Here is a 15,384-nt window from a genome sequence, read left to right as displayed (position 1 = left end):
ACTTCTCATTCATACTCCTTCAACACGCACTGTCATTTAAGAAGAACTTCACATCCCATAACAGACCCTGGTCTGCGTTCACAGACACGCCCCCTCCACGTGTTCACGCTGGTCTCCTCCTTCTGCCGGTGTTAAAGGCACCACGAAAATCTTAGAATATAATAGGTGTTTTACTAAACCATAGAGAGCCGCAGAACAGAGATGAAAGAACCACATGTAGCTCCAGAGCAGCAGGTTGCCGACCCCTGGTCTAAGCCAGAAGAAGTAACACTCAAGGTGAAAAAAAAATCAAAGAATAGCTGAAAATGTACAAATTATACCCAATGTAAGTTTTTTTTTATATATATATTAGGAAAAATGAATTGTTGAGTATTAATGAGTCAATACTCTTCAATGCTGCTCCAGTTGAGTTGGAGCATCAATTGGAGCTCCAATTCTAAATACGATTGAGAACTGACCAGATGCAGAAGAATACCTTCACTGCAACATTCAGGCTGGAAAATTAGAGTTTGGTTAGAAGGTAGGGGATATGTACAAAAAAAGGCAATTATCTTTTCTTTTTTTTCCAAATAATCTCTCAGAGAATTAGCTTAATATTTTATGTGACAAAAATGTTTTCACCACCAATTAAAACCTAGCGGGCTGGCTAATTATCTTGCTGTGGTTAACACATTTTTGTTTTGCCTGCTAGGTTTAGTTTTGGGCATTGGACTAAGGAAATTAAATTAAAGAGAAGAATATTCAAAATTCTGAATAATAAATGTCAACATAGATATTAAATTTGAAACAGAGACCAGAGGATAGAAGAGCAGCACACAGAAGTCCTTCTCAGCATTGCAGCTAAACATGCGCAGCAGGAAGAGAATAAACTAAAAACATGCTCAGGAGGAATAAAACGTGTTAATACATTTTATGTGACATTGCCTGTAAGACCAGAGATGGGAGAAGAGAAATTATTCACCCAAAGAAGTAATTTATCTATAGTATAGAAAATATATTATTTGTTTGATGATAGTCATGATTATAAATCCATGTTTATTAATGTGCCAAATTATTTAGATGTAAGTGAAGATGCTTTGTAAAAGTTATGACATACAACAATTTACTGATTTGAGAAAATACAAAGACATCTTGTAAACATGCACTTTTTCCCCTTTCGCTACACTGCTTCAAAAAGGAGATCAAAGACGCCCTTTGGCTACTGTTTACTGCTAGTTTTATAGTCATACAGCAACTGTTGAGGCATGGCAGGTTCAGTAAAGTCTAATTCGTATGCAAGATAATTTGCCAAACGCACATAAACACAAGCTGCAGTAAAACAGTGAAATCACAATTAAATTCTACAAATCCTAAGTAATCAATAAAAATCACTGGAGTAAAAATGAAGGACTTCAGTTGTTAAGCAATGATCTGAGAAATGAAAAAGAAGCTTGTCTCACATCAGCAGGGCTATTCCAGATTACAGCTCTACAAAAATAAAAATTGGTAGCTAGCCTCCACATGCCCATCTCCAATAGAATTTCATTGGATACTATAGATTGTTAAAGTAAATGTTTTACACAAATGACAAATGCTATTATGTTGTTGTTCAAATGTAAGTTGGCATAGTGAATCAGCTTTCACTTGCCGGATGTCCTTCCTGACAAAACGCTGTATTTTATGGGGGCTAGGGACAGCCACAGAGAGACCCAGACTTGGGCACCCTTGTGGCTACATACAGTAGTTAGGTAGTAGCATGAAGGGTCTTGCTCAAGGACAGAATGACAAAAGCTACGTTAAAAGAATTATTATTGAAATAGAGTTCCACTTGCAGATGTAAATCAGATATCTGAATCTAACCTGGCTCCACAGAATTTTGTCCGAGGTGGGTCGCCACTAAGGACAGCTTGACAAACTGTTTAGAGCATTGGGACAACTCTTAAACTTGTGTGACAATATGCATGTTAAAAAACTATCTCTATGGTCAGAACACTTTCAAGGTTTCGTGTTGCTAAATTTTTGTAACAATAATAGGGGAATAATTGTAAATAATCAACTTATTTGACTTAGTAGATTAATCGATTTTTATATTCCTATGATCCAACTAGGTCGATCTGAGGAAATGTGTTAATTGAATCAAATCAACCTATACCATTCAAAAATTGTTTCAAAATAAATACATTAAATTGATCCGTAAATTACATATTGAAAAATACTATTTGGATTAAGGTACGGTAGGCTTATTTTATATTATTTTATAAAGGTAAAAGCAACCGAGTGCGATTACCTGGATCGATTTTAGGTCAGGGAATTGCATCGTTCAAAAATAACCTATATTGACTTCGTATCATGTCAGTAACCACGAATTATAATGTCAATCGTATTGTTGTTAAAACGAATCGCTACACCTCTAGTCATGCCGAATATTATGTGTAGGTTAAGCGTTACAGATGTGACGCTTCCAAAAGCAGACAAAGGTGGATCATTTGCTTTGTTTGAATGTGTTTCTGTTAAGTTGCTCAGACGCTCTATGTTACAACCAGTGAACACTTTTACTAATGTATGACTCTAATGTCCCATTCCAATCATATTTTGATCTTGTGCAAAAGCATTCCTATTGGTCTTTTAATTATAAGTGTGCTGTTTTTAGGCAAAATGAAAAACCTGTAACATTTTCTAGGACATTGTTTGTTCAGTGTGTCAGGAGTTCATCAGGAATACTTTAGGAGTTGTTAGCAAGACAGTTGGCCCCAAAGTAAGCCCCGCTGATATCCCACCATCCCCCACAACCCCAAGCTAATATTTTCAAAGTGTTGGAGCTAGCCAGCTGAACAGTTTTGAGCCAGATGCCAAACTGGATAAGGAAAACTAAGATGTTTATGGATCTATTTGTCTGCAAATGGATGAATCAGAATGGAATGGAGCACTAAGACTTTAGCCCGCCCATTTTCCTTGCATCGCAAAAGAGAGCTTTTTCAAAGATTTTTTTAAACTGCTCCTGATTCATAATTTTTTTTTAAAGTAGGGGCATTATATAACATTAAAAATGCAAATATACAAGATTACAGCATTTAGGCCAATTTATATCCTTAGTCCCTATAGAACAGGTTGATGGTCTTTAAGTAAAAATACAAGTTAAATTAACACAAAAAAGAAAACAGTAGGCAGACAGCGGAAGATACAGAAACAACACAGGTAAGGTTGTCAATAAAAAAACGCAATAGCAAATTCATAAACTTAGATCTAACAAGTAAGGGAAAAATAATAATACAGATACAATAAAAATGTATGGAAGCTGTTTTTACTGTCTAAAAGCCATGATTTTATCTGTTTGCTGAATGAGCTCAGCGTTGCCGGTTTTCTTATGGTCCTGGGAAATGGGTGCCAGGTTTGAGATGCTCTGTAGGCGAACACAGCCTGACTGAATGTGCTCTTCCTGAGGAGAAAAGTTCAATCACCCCTTAAAACTACTCTGGTAGCCCTGCCTTTGTTTTTTATGATACATTTCATTTTTGAGTCAATTGATGCAACTACGTTGTGAAAATGAAAAAGCAATTCTGTAAATCCATTTTATCAGTCAAATTAGATATATCTAATTGAATTTTTCTACGCATTTACTAAAGAACTTATTGAAAATGAAATTTCCAATACCATTTTCTTTATCATTTTAATTAGGTGACAGAATGAGCGGTGTTGAAGGAGAAAAAGAAAAAAAGCAGTTTGGCGAATTGTTTTTTCATTTTAATTTTGAGTCAACAAATACAGCTTCGTTTTGAAAATGAAAAACCATTTCTGGTATTGACTTTTTTTAAATTATGCAACAGAAAAACTTCCATAGTCTTTGACATAATTATCCCAGTTGTGTTTTTTGAGTAAATGACAGTGACAGTGGGCTTTGGGCTCTCTGTCTAAAACTTTTAGGGCTTGTTTATGGAGTGTTTTGATGGGTTTTAGAGTTGTTATGTTGCCTGATGCCTGGTAAAGCAGTAAGATAAAAATGAAATGTTCATTACATCAAAACACAGTTTAGCAGACTCTAAAGTTGTGTTGTTCCTGATATATCTATTGGATATGTTAAATTAAAATTTTGTTAAGAGTTTTCTTTACATGGTGTTCAAAATCAAGCTGTGAGTCTAAAATTACTCCAAGGTATTTGAATTATTGGACCACTTGAAGTCTTTGACCTCCATGATGTTGGGGTCTGTTTCAATACATTCATACAGTTTAAGACACGTCTAGATGTATGTGAGCGTTGCAACAATGTATTTACATTGTTCATGACTGATTTTAGCTGTTGTGCAGCTTGATCTTTGTTTTGTGCATAAAAATATATATCAGCATCATAAGCATATAACTGACAGGTTACATATACTATTTGAATAAAGAATTACTCAGAAGTGCAGTTTTAATAGCTTGGTTCTTTTTATCTATGCCCTCCATTATAAGAAAAATGTTACAAGAATGTTAAAAACACACGCAAAAAAACAGTTTTCATTGGAGTGGGATTTTAACTATTGGGTTTTTTGTGCGGTAAATGAAACCACTCTAACCACTCTTCTAAGACCGTGTCAAAAAAAGATAACTTAGAAATTATCAACCTCTTAAGATGGTCATTATTTGAATACAATATTTCTGACCTTGATGCCTCTTTTTCTCATTGCTAACATTTACCTTGTAAAAATTCTTGAGTGGAGTTTTAGAATTCAGTGAGCTTCAAGTCTCTTGACACTAGTGACAAGCTACCTGGGAACCAACGAGAGCTCCTACTTCATTTGGTCTGGCAGACTGCATCTGGTCTCCCCTCTGTTCAAACAGATTCCCACCTGGACTTGTGCATGCTGGCACAGTTACAAATATTTGTTTAATGTGGGGCGGGTTTATTACATCACTACTTCAAAGCTCATTTGCATTTGCTCATTTTGGGGGCACCCTCAGTCCACCAAAAGAAAACCAAAGGCTACAAAACAAAAGGTAAAAAAAGTTGCAATTTTACAGTGGAAAACATTCACAGAAATGGGCTCTAATCATTCAAAAGAACAATTGTGAGAGGATTTCTTTGCAATCTCTCTCTCTCTCTCTCTCTCTCTCTCTCTCTCGCTGTCTCTCTCTCTCTGTCTCTCTCTCTCTCTGCCAAGAGCGGGCATGGCATTGACTCCCTGATCCATATCACCAGGATCTACAGTACTGACATTGGGATGTCATTCGGGCTCCAGAAATACAGCCGGATGGTGACAATGACAGGCAAGGTAGTCCACACAGGAGGGTCTCGCTCCCAGAAGGAACAATAGCAGACATTGAGGACAGTTAAAGGTACCTTGGAAATCCACAGGCAAATGGCAACCTGGAGCAGGCAACAAGGAAAGCGGCAACAGCTTAATACCTCCAACGAGTAAGGCAAGTCCTGAAAAGCCAGCTCAATGGCAAAAATAAGACCTGGTCAATAAACAGCTACGCACTGCCAGTTATCAGATACCCTGCAGGAATAATAAGATGGCCAAAGGAAGAGATACAGATCAGGGATATTTAAACACGAAAGCTCCTCACCATGCATGGAAGGTTCCATCCCAAATCCAGCACCATGGGACTGTAAGGAGGCCGAGGACTAGTGAGCGTAGAAGCCACTATCCGGGATGAAACATCCAAGATGCATGAATACATCAAGCTCAAGGCCCCAACTGACAGTGTGCTCAGTGAATGTCTCAGGCAATGGAGAACAGAGGATGCAGTGCTGAAGGACAGATCCTCATGGGAGGACAAACCTCTGCATGGGATTACCACCGGACCATAACTGAAGTGGCTGATATCAAAAAGTTCTACCAATGGCTAGAAAGGGCTGGCCTACAGGACAGCACTGAAGCACTCATCCTGGCAGCTCAGGAACAAGCCCTGAGCACCAGAGCGATAGAGGCTCAGATCTACCACACCAGACAAGACCCAAGGTGTAGGCTGTGCAAAGAGGCGCCTGAAACAATCCAGCACATAACTGCAGGATGTAAGATGCTGGCAGGGAAAGCATACATGGAGCACCACAATCAAGTGGCTGGAATAATATACAGGATCATATGTGCAGAATATGGACTGGAAACCCCAAGGTCAAAATGGGAAACACCTCCGAAGGTGGTAGAGAATGAGAGGGCAAAGATCCTGTGGGACTTCCAGATCCAGACTGATAGGATGGTAATGGCAAACCAACCAGACATTGTAGTGGTGGATAAAGAACAGAGGAAAACGGTTGTGGTGGATGTGGCAGTGCCAAGCGATGGGAACATCAGGAAGAAGGAACATGAGAAACTGGAGAAATACCAGGGACTCCGAGAAGAACTGGAGAAAGCCTGGAAGCCTGTAAAGTGAAGGTGACAGTGGTCCTGTGGTAATTGGAGCACTCGGGGCAGTAACCCCCAAGCTGGAGGAGTGGCTACAACAGATACCTGAAAAGACCTCAGACCTCTCAGTTCAGAAAAGCTCAGTGCTAGGAACAGCTAAGATAATGCGCAGGACCCTCAAGCTCCCAGGCCTCTGGTAGAATCTGTCCCACCGAAGAGACTTTCAGTTTCCGTTTGTTCAACAAAACAAGTTAAAAAAAAGTGTTGTGTCAGCATAACCTTAAATCCTAGACATCCTGCATGTCACTTCTGATGTAATCCAAGTATGTCATAGTTTTCGTTCTGCTGTTATTCCTACTTTGTTATCCCATAGAGAATCCTTCTTTTTTTTTAATTCTACCCCATTTTATAACTTGTGCACATCATTTCTTGTATTGCTTTGCTTGTTGCTTTATTGTTTGCCCAGGAACACCCAAAGGAAGATGAGGAGGTTGGGGTTTAGGTTGCACTGACCTTTTTTATGTGCTCATTTTAGCAATTTCCCTCCTGCTCATTAGGCTTGGTGCTTGAAAGGAAAACTTGAGTTGTTTCTGAACACAACCGTTGGTATTAGACTCCATTATAGGTAAGTACCTAATCTGGTCACAATATCGCTTACAGAGTTTTCCTTCTAATTTTATTTTAGGAACAGGGAGTTGAATTTATGGTTACAACAGAACAGAGCAAATTGCAGTATATGATGTCTACATTTTTATTATGCTTTGGGGTATAGGCATAGGAGCCTTTTTAAAGTGTGCAGAGCACAATATATTTGATAAATACTGCTTTTTATTTTTCCAGTCTCTCTCCTACAATGCCTTAGTACAAACACACACAATTTTCTGCCAAGTCCCATGTGTGTGGCCCCTACGAGAAGCAAAGCTGAAAATCACTGCTATGATAAAAACGGGTCACTGATGGTTCACAATGCAGCCGCATTCCCTAGAAGCAGCGTAGATCTGTTCAAGCCGGTGTGGTGCAAGTTTTTTCGTTTTTTTGTCTTTTCAATGTCAAGTGCTGTAAAAAGCAGCCTAAATAATAAGTCCCTATTATCCCATTTTGTGACCCTTTAATTGAGTTGTGGAACTGAGTGCAGGATTTTTTTGTTTGCTTGTCAAAAAAATGTCATTTTTGTGCAATTTGGGACAAGACACAAAATTATTCTACCACTAAACATGTATAAAGAAAAAAGCTTTGTTATATTCTGAGATTCATTAAATTAGACTATCCAAACTGGAAAATGAACAAATGTGGACAAAATGTGAGCAAATAATATAATCAAGTCAAGCTGAAATCAGAAAATATGTATATAGAGAAATTGAACTAAAACAGTCAGATTCCAAGACAAATTTTTAAATATTAAACATGACAAAAAAACAACAAAAAAAACTACTGTCTAAAACTAAAAGAACCAAATGAGCTTCTTCATCATGGTAATTGTAAATGGATTGGAGGAGACCACAACAGTTAAAAAGCAAAACTAATTAAAAAAAAAGTAGAGATCTTTCTTTTCTTTTCTTTTAATTACAGCAAGGTATTTACTAAATAAAAACCGAAATAATAGCAAGCCTAAGTAACAAGTTATCATCACTCAGTGGAAGAAAGGGTTTTACCTAACTTAATTGAACAATTTTAAAATCTTTTGTTTCAAAGATAGTTTTTATGTCTATAAAATCACTTCTTTGAATTTTTAAATGGTCTTTTCTGTGGTTAAAAAAATAATAAGAAAACGTCTTAATAGAATATTACATTTGTTGAATATTTCATTTTAAATTTGGGCATATACACCCTCAAATAAACAGCAATCAACATATTTCTCTAGTAGTTTAGTAGATATATTTTTTTTTTGATGTGGCAGATCATTTTTGAAAGCGTAAAGTTCAGACTGTGACTTGGTGTTTACAGCATTTCTTTACTGTCGGTTCCACTGGAAATTTACTGATTAGCGTTTCACATTTTCTCACAGTGTTTGCTTTGTCCAGACCAAATCCTGTGCCTCAATTAAAAAAAAATCCCAGTTTTAGCTTTCCAACCGACTCTGATTTGACTCTAGATCTCTTCTCTGTTAGGAGTTCATGGTTAGTTCAATGACAAGTTTCCCAGGTCCAGCAGCTGTCTAACTAACTCTAATCAGCTAAAAATGTTTAGTTCTGATATCCTGTGTTTAGTTTTTTTTTTTTTTTTTTTTATCAAACTTGGCACCATGCAACACTTCTACATCCATCTCCTTTTTTTTCGGCCCAAAATGCTTCAATCTAGTTACTTCTGTCGCGGCATTGCAAAATCTATATGATGAACATGAGCTGCTGTTTTTCTCTTTTTAGTATGAGAAAAAGCTTTTTTTTTTTTTCCAAGGCTTTCCTGCCAAACTGCCCACAATATTTCAAGCATATATTGTTGTTAATGAATTGCAATATTTACTGTTTACTGAGGCCCGAACATTTTTTATAAATCTTTTATTACAATATTTGTGACTGATGAGGTGCATACAAAACTCCCCTTCTTTATAGCTTGAGTAAAACCTACTTTTTTGGTGACTCCCATGTCAAGAACAGAAAGCAAAACTAACTTAACTTGAACCCCAAAACATACAAAACACAAAACCAAGTCTGAAGCACTATTTCTGCAGTTATTGTCGTTTTATCAAATTAAATCTTATTAAGCATTAAGAGATGGCTTTTTTGTGATTATCTGAACTAAAGTTAATTCTTTATAGAATGTCAGTTTTATTTTAACAATGTTTTTTTTAATTACATTTTAATAAAAATAGCGTTTAATTATCCCTGTGGCTTTTCACAACACTGAAGCAAGTGTGATTCACTTAACACTTACAGAACACGCAGAACACATAAGGGGAACTGTTAAAAACGTTTTCTGTAGTCTGCATATAGTCTACAAGGCTTCCATAGATATAAGTATCATCATTTTTTCTTTAACCTCTTATAGATTTGATGCAAATGTCTTAGCTTGATTTGACAATAAAATACCTTTGATGAAATTGTAAAGATTTGAACTAATGTTCAACACTTTCATAAAAAACATATTTGACAAAAAAATGACTTTCAAACCCTTAACACTTGAGATGTCGCTTAAAAAGCACACGGTCTTTGATGTACCGTAACTCTTTAACCATTGATGCAATCAACGTCAATCAACTGAAACTGATGTGTTAATACCTGTGGATTTATATTGACTGTGTGAGCATTACTCTATCGTAAAGTGTAGTATATCAGCACAAAGCTGCTTTTTTTCCCAATGCAGAATCCACTGGAATTAATTGTGTTGTTAAAGATTCTTGGTAGTCCCAAGAATGTCAACATAGTATTGAACTCTATTAGTTACATGCTTATTGCTTGTTTAAAAGCAATAAGCATAAAATTGAGATCAAAATTGAGATAAAAACTGAAGATTGTGGCCTCATGGTTCAGCATTGTTGTTGACATGTTTTATTTTCAGCTTTTGTGGTTTTGGGTCCTTCACCAAGGGTTCATGATACAGAACATTTGTTGAAATGGTGTTTTCTTTCTTTCTTCTTTCCTCTTAATAAGGTTTTAGCATATATGTTTTCAGAAATGGGCTTTTTCAGTGTACTTTGTTTTACTTGTTATCATATTTATAGGGCCAATTGATATTTTAGCCAGAAAATGATTGGTCAACTCAGATTTTTCTTTGCAGTAAAAGCTTTCATTTGTGCTTTTTTGTTAATATGTAAAGGGAAGCAGAAAAAAAAAAAGTTTTGTGTTGTATACATTTGTTTTCCTCTGAGCTACCGTTTATCAGGAGGACAGCACTGGGGTGAGAAGGGTCTAGAGTGTGTTCAGTAAATTAGTAGTTCTCCTGGTTTGAGTGTGTTGAAAGTATGTGTTGTGTGAGTAGCCGTATTGACCACACACAGTAATAACCTTCAAGGTTAATTGACCAGAAGCTGAACACTTGTTCCTCCAACTGCACATTAAGGCTCGGGGTCTTCCTCCCACACGATCCTCTGACCAACACGAGATATTATTATCAGCTCCCTGTCATTCTGTCCCCTCCCATACCAGCTTTCTCTAAACGAAGGCCACAGAGAGACAAACACTACCCCGGAGAACCTTTGCTGGCTGGAAATAAGTAAGGAAGTACCAAGCAATTTGCAAGGACATGAGGGCAAATCTTCACTAATCAAGAAACGCCAGCTTGATCAGCTATGATTGCAGATGAGAGGCACAGGTTCTCAATTTTATTTTCTCCCACCCATCAACTTATATTTATTGCAATCAGACACACACATTTTAAGCAGCAGAGTTTATATTTAATGTAGAAATATTTAGAGATCTTGTAAAGCTAGTAGTACCCCAACACACAAACAAAAACCTGCTTAAGGCGCTGTCCAATCAGGAAGATAAGTGACATTTCTGTTGAAAACTCTCTGAACCAAACACAACTTGTCTTGATTTCAAATGACTGGTATGATGGCAAAGAAATGCACCTCACTATGTCTTTTCCACACAGGCGGTTTACATATCTTAATTAAGTTTGTATAAATGGATTTTTTCAAAGAGTAAAGAGTTAACTCTAATGAATAGATTTGAAGATTAACGAAGGACAAACATTTCAAATCACACAACATTCCTCTTATTCCTCAAAGACATGGTTTTTATACAAACTGTCAATTGCAAACTCTGAGTACTATTGCACTATTCAACATGTGTTTTAAATTATGTATGTTAGATTAGAAAAAGCAGTAAATAAACTAATCTCAGTTTGATTGGATTGGTCATAACAAATATAAAAATATAAAAGTGCCTAAATTTTCTTTTGTATTCATACCTTCATGTCCAGTGTTGGACTTAGCAGTTTGAGGGCCCCAGGCAAACAATAATATGGGGCCATCTGCAGCTACAAAATGTTAACTTCCTTACTCGTTCACTTTTAGACAACATCAATGTCAAGAATCCAAATGTTTTGATAAGAATTGAAAAACTGAAATCGCATTTAATGTTAAATGTTAAAAAAATGTATTTTATATATTATTATATACATTATTTTTACTTGGAAAAACATTACATTTTTTAAATACATTAATTTGTCAATCCCCCTTCCTAGTAGGAAAAAATGACGATTTCCTGTGTTTTTTTTAATTTGTCAGATTTCTCCTAAGAGGACAAAAAATTACTTTTTTTTTAAAATTCTGCTCTTGTTTTCCTTATTTTATCCATCTTCCAGCACTTTGGAAGTTTGCAAACAAGGGTCTTGCTTTCTCTTTGCTTTTTCCTCTTTTCACGGCCCGTCAGATCTCTATGCTTCATTTGACCACCTTTTTGAAATAGCTTTCAATCATCATTTAATATCTGACGTTGTTGCCAGATAGTCATGGTTTTCAGCCCATAAGTCATCTAAAAACCACCAGACCCAGCAAAATAAAAAAATAAAAAAATAAACATAAAAAATACAAATCACTGATTAATTAGCATTAATTAATCATTCATTATTTATTACTTCTTTATTTGATTGAAAGTCTAAATTTAACAAATTGTATGATTTTAAATCCACCATTTTTGCCAAAGATAAATATGAAATAATGGACTCCTTTGAACTTTACTAACAACAGGGGCGGAGCTACAGGGAGACAAGGGGGGTTGGGGCAGCTGCCACCCCAGAAAAAAGCCTTGGCCCCCCTACTTGCCACCTTAAACTGGATTCTCTCAAAATGCACCTAGAATACTTTCTTTATTTCTCCACTCCTTATCCACCTGTCACGGTTTGGGTTTATTTTGTATTGGTTTTTCCTTTATATCTTGTTCTGTCATGTTTGAGTTCTGTTTCCTGTTTTATTTTGAAAGGTTTCCTGTTTTGTCATGTTTTTGAGTTTTATTTCCTTTGTCCCAATCTGCCCTGATCATGTTCACCTGTGTCTTGTCATTCCTGTCTGTATTTAAGTCTTGTCTCTGCCTTCCTCTTGTGCTGTTCCACTAATGTCTTAATGTCGCTCATGTCGTGTCTTAACGTCTTCGTGTCGTAGCATCATTTATGTCTTGGATGTTGCCATGTTTCCTGTTCTTGCCAAGCCACAGTGAGTCTAGTTCAAGTATTGTTTCCTGCTCTGCAGCACTTTTTGTTCAATAAACTCTCTTGCCTTGGAACTGTGTGCCTCCTGCCTCTGCGTCTGGGTCCTACCTGCTCTCCAGCCCCCCCAACCCTGACACCACCTACTTCCAATACTGTATAACAACCTTTTTCAAGCATTAGTTTCGTGTGGGGACGGGCCATCCCATTCTTTTTCACAGAGACCAACTTGCAGTAGAGCGTCTTTTTTGGCTGACAACCTCGCAAAAATTTTCCAATCTAAGGTAAGTTGTGCAATGATAAAAATATGTACAAATTGATTACTTGTCTCACTAACACAAAGCAGTAGAGTACTTGTGATGAATATTTTTGAAGACATTTCACTTTTTCGCCCTCTAGTAAAAAAAAAGTACCACATCTAAATGCCGTTCAACACTAGTGTGTATTTTTCTTTAGAAACTGCTGTTCCACAGCGAATTTAGTCATTTTAGGCATTTTCTGTCAAGAACTGTTCTTTAGATCTGATCTAAAAAGGAACGTGGCTTCATTCTATAGAAAGCATCACTCCACCTGAGGACAGATGTCTCTGTGACTGTGTAGGAAAAGTGATAAAGAATTCCCTCCTAGACCAGCAGATGATTACAAAACCATGTTTTGCCGGATTTCAATTTGTTTGTGATCTTCATGGATGTAACTGTGTAAACACACTGGATAGATAAAAATGCTGCTCTTTTCTAAATTGATTTCCTTTTTCTCAACTATAGGTGATGAAATCAGCAGCAGTAAGTGGACAATTTATAGGAGCAGCAGTGATGAAGAGTCTGATGGGACGCATCACAAACATCTAAGCATCAAAACTGCAGCTCCTCTTATCTGTTTGAAAGGAAGAACCACGGAGGTTTAATTAATGTTGTACCCACACAAAACAACTGCTTTACTGCAGTTCACAGTTAGACTGAAGCAATACTCACGTTCTGCACTGAAAGAACAGTTACACTGAGTTTTGTCTTTATAATGTGTTTTTTTTTTTTTTTTTTTTTTTTTTTTTGTAGTTCATGGTTTATGAGTTCTGTCAGTCATTAGAGTTAAAATACTGGAAATGACTGTTGCATGAATAAACACATCTTCATACTGGAGATGGAAACAGGTGTATTTTCTTTTTTTCATACCATAGATGCTGCTTGTTGCCGATTAGCGACAAACTTAAAATTATATCTATTTTTTGCAATTGTTATAATGAATTAATAATTTAAATAATTAAATAGTTAATTGTTACTTTCAACTTTTTTAAGCATTTACTTAAATACAAAAACTTTATTTTCATAATTGCAGATACATTTAGGTGTTAAGGGGTGAAGAAATCCTCAATACAAGCTTTTTGAAGCATTGGAAATAGCACCTCAGCTAAAAGGACTGCTGTTTTTTTTTTTTATGTTTTCTTAATAATAATGATACAGTTTAAAACCATTTCATTTCTAATGGCTGTTCTCATTTGCCACCCTTCCAAAGACTTCTGCCCCAATGTCCCTTTATAAAATGTTTTAGATCTGCCACTGATTAACAACCTCAAAGGTTTTGCTTAAATATTAAGAACAATTAAAAAAAAAGGGAAAGTGAAATAAAAAAACAAATGAATAAACATAAGTTAAACTAGTTGTCATTTAACTTATTACCCTATCATGAATGTGGAAATTGTTCTTGTAGTTTTACTTTTCAAAAATCTAAGTCTACGTTCACACTGCAGGGCTTAATGCCCAATTCGGATTTCTTGAAAAATTCGAGGCCGTTCACATTTCCAATCAAATGCGAACTTTTGTGATCTCCTGTGTGACCGTGAAATGACCCAGAAGTGACCCGCATGCGCAGAAGAGTACTCAACGGTGAACGAAATCACTCGTTTGCGGAAGTAGGCAACGTTAACAATGGATGTCATCAACGCTGGGCTTATCCCCCAAAATGCGGTCCAGCTCTTCGTAAAATGGACAGGTGATACGTTGACAGCCACTTCGTTTGTTCCAGTCTTTAACCTCCTTGTATTTAGCTCGGAGGCTTTTTATTTTTCGCTGGCATTGGAGCTAGGATCGTCTGTACCCATGCTCGGCCATTTCACTGGAAAAAAATTTCAAAATGTTTTCCAGTTGCGATGAGAGCCCTTGAGTTTGGCCTGAATAGAGCTGTCACCCCAAATATTAATCAAATCAGTGACCTTGCTTCCCTGCCACTGACTGGTCTTAGCAGCATCGTCCGCCATGGTTGATGTTTATGTTCTCGTTCCCGCCTACTTCAACGCAGAATGATGACGTTTGTAGCGTAACAATGGCGTACGGGTTGGATTATGTTGCCTGGCCATTCAGAACGCAGGTCGCATTTCAAAAGATCGGATACGTATCGGATTCAGGACCCCATACTCAAGTGGCCTGGGTTGCATTTGAAAAAATCGGAATTGGGTCGTTTCAGCCTGCAGTGTGAACGTAGCCTATGTGAGGTAAAATATAAGCAAATGTTCTTGTTAAATTTAATTAAGGAGAGTCCAAAAAGTACTTTTTGTTTTTCTAATTGCGTATTAAAAGGAATTTTGCGTAACACCAGCAGTTAAAATCCTCCCAAACACCTAAATAGGGATTCATAAAAGAAATGATCTGTTGTTTATGTTAATATCACAAAAAGCTTGGTTGTTTTTCGGCTTCTCTATTCAGATCCAATCACACAGAAGGGGAGGACATGAAAGAAAAGTGTCTAGAGTGTAAAAAAATAATGATACGCTTTTCCGCTTTAAACTATTAGCATACGCTGAGTAAATTTAAGGAACAATTAACTCGACTTCACTCAGGATTCCATAATCTCTCGTGCGGCAGAGCTTGCAGCCTTGTGCTGATATGGAACGGGAAATATGCAAAATACAGCGATTTTGAGGATAAACATGATTAGAAACAAACTTTTCTGAAACAGGTTAGTGTGAACATATATTTATTTTATTATCAGTATGTTTTACATGTCA

Source organism: Oryzias latipes, chromosome 13 (genome assembly GCF_053564925.1).
Source record: "Oryzias latipes strain Hd-rR chromosome 13, Olatipes_Hd-rR_3.1".
Lineage (NCBI taxonomy): Eukaryota > Metazoa > Chordata > Actinopteri > Beloniformes > Adrianichthyidae > Oryzias > Oryzias latipes.
This window is presented reverse-complemented; position numbering follows the sequence as displayed.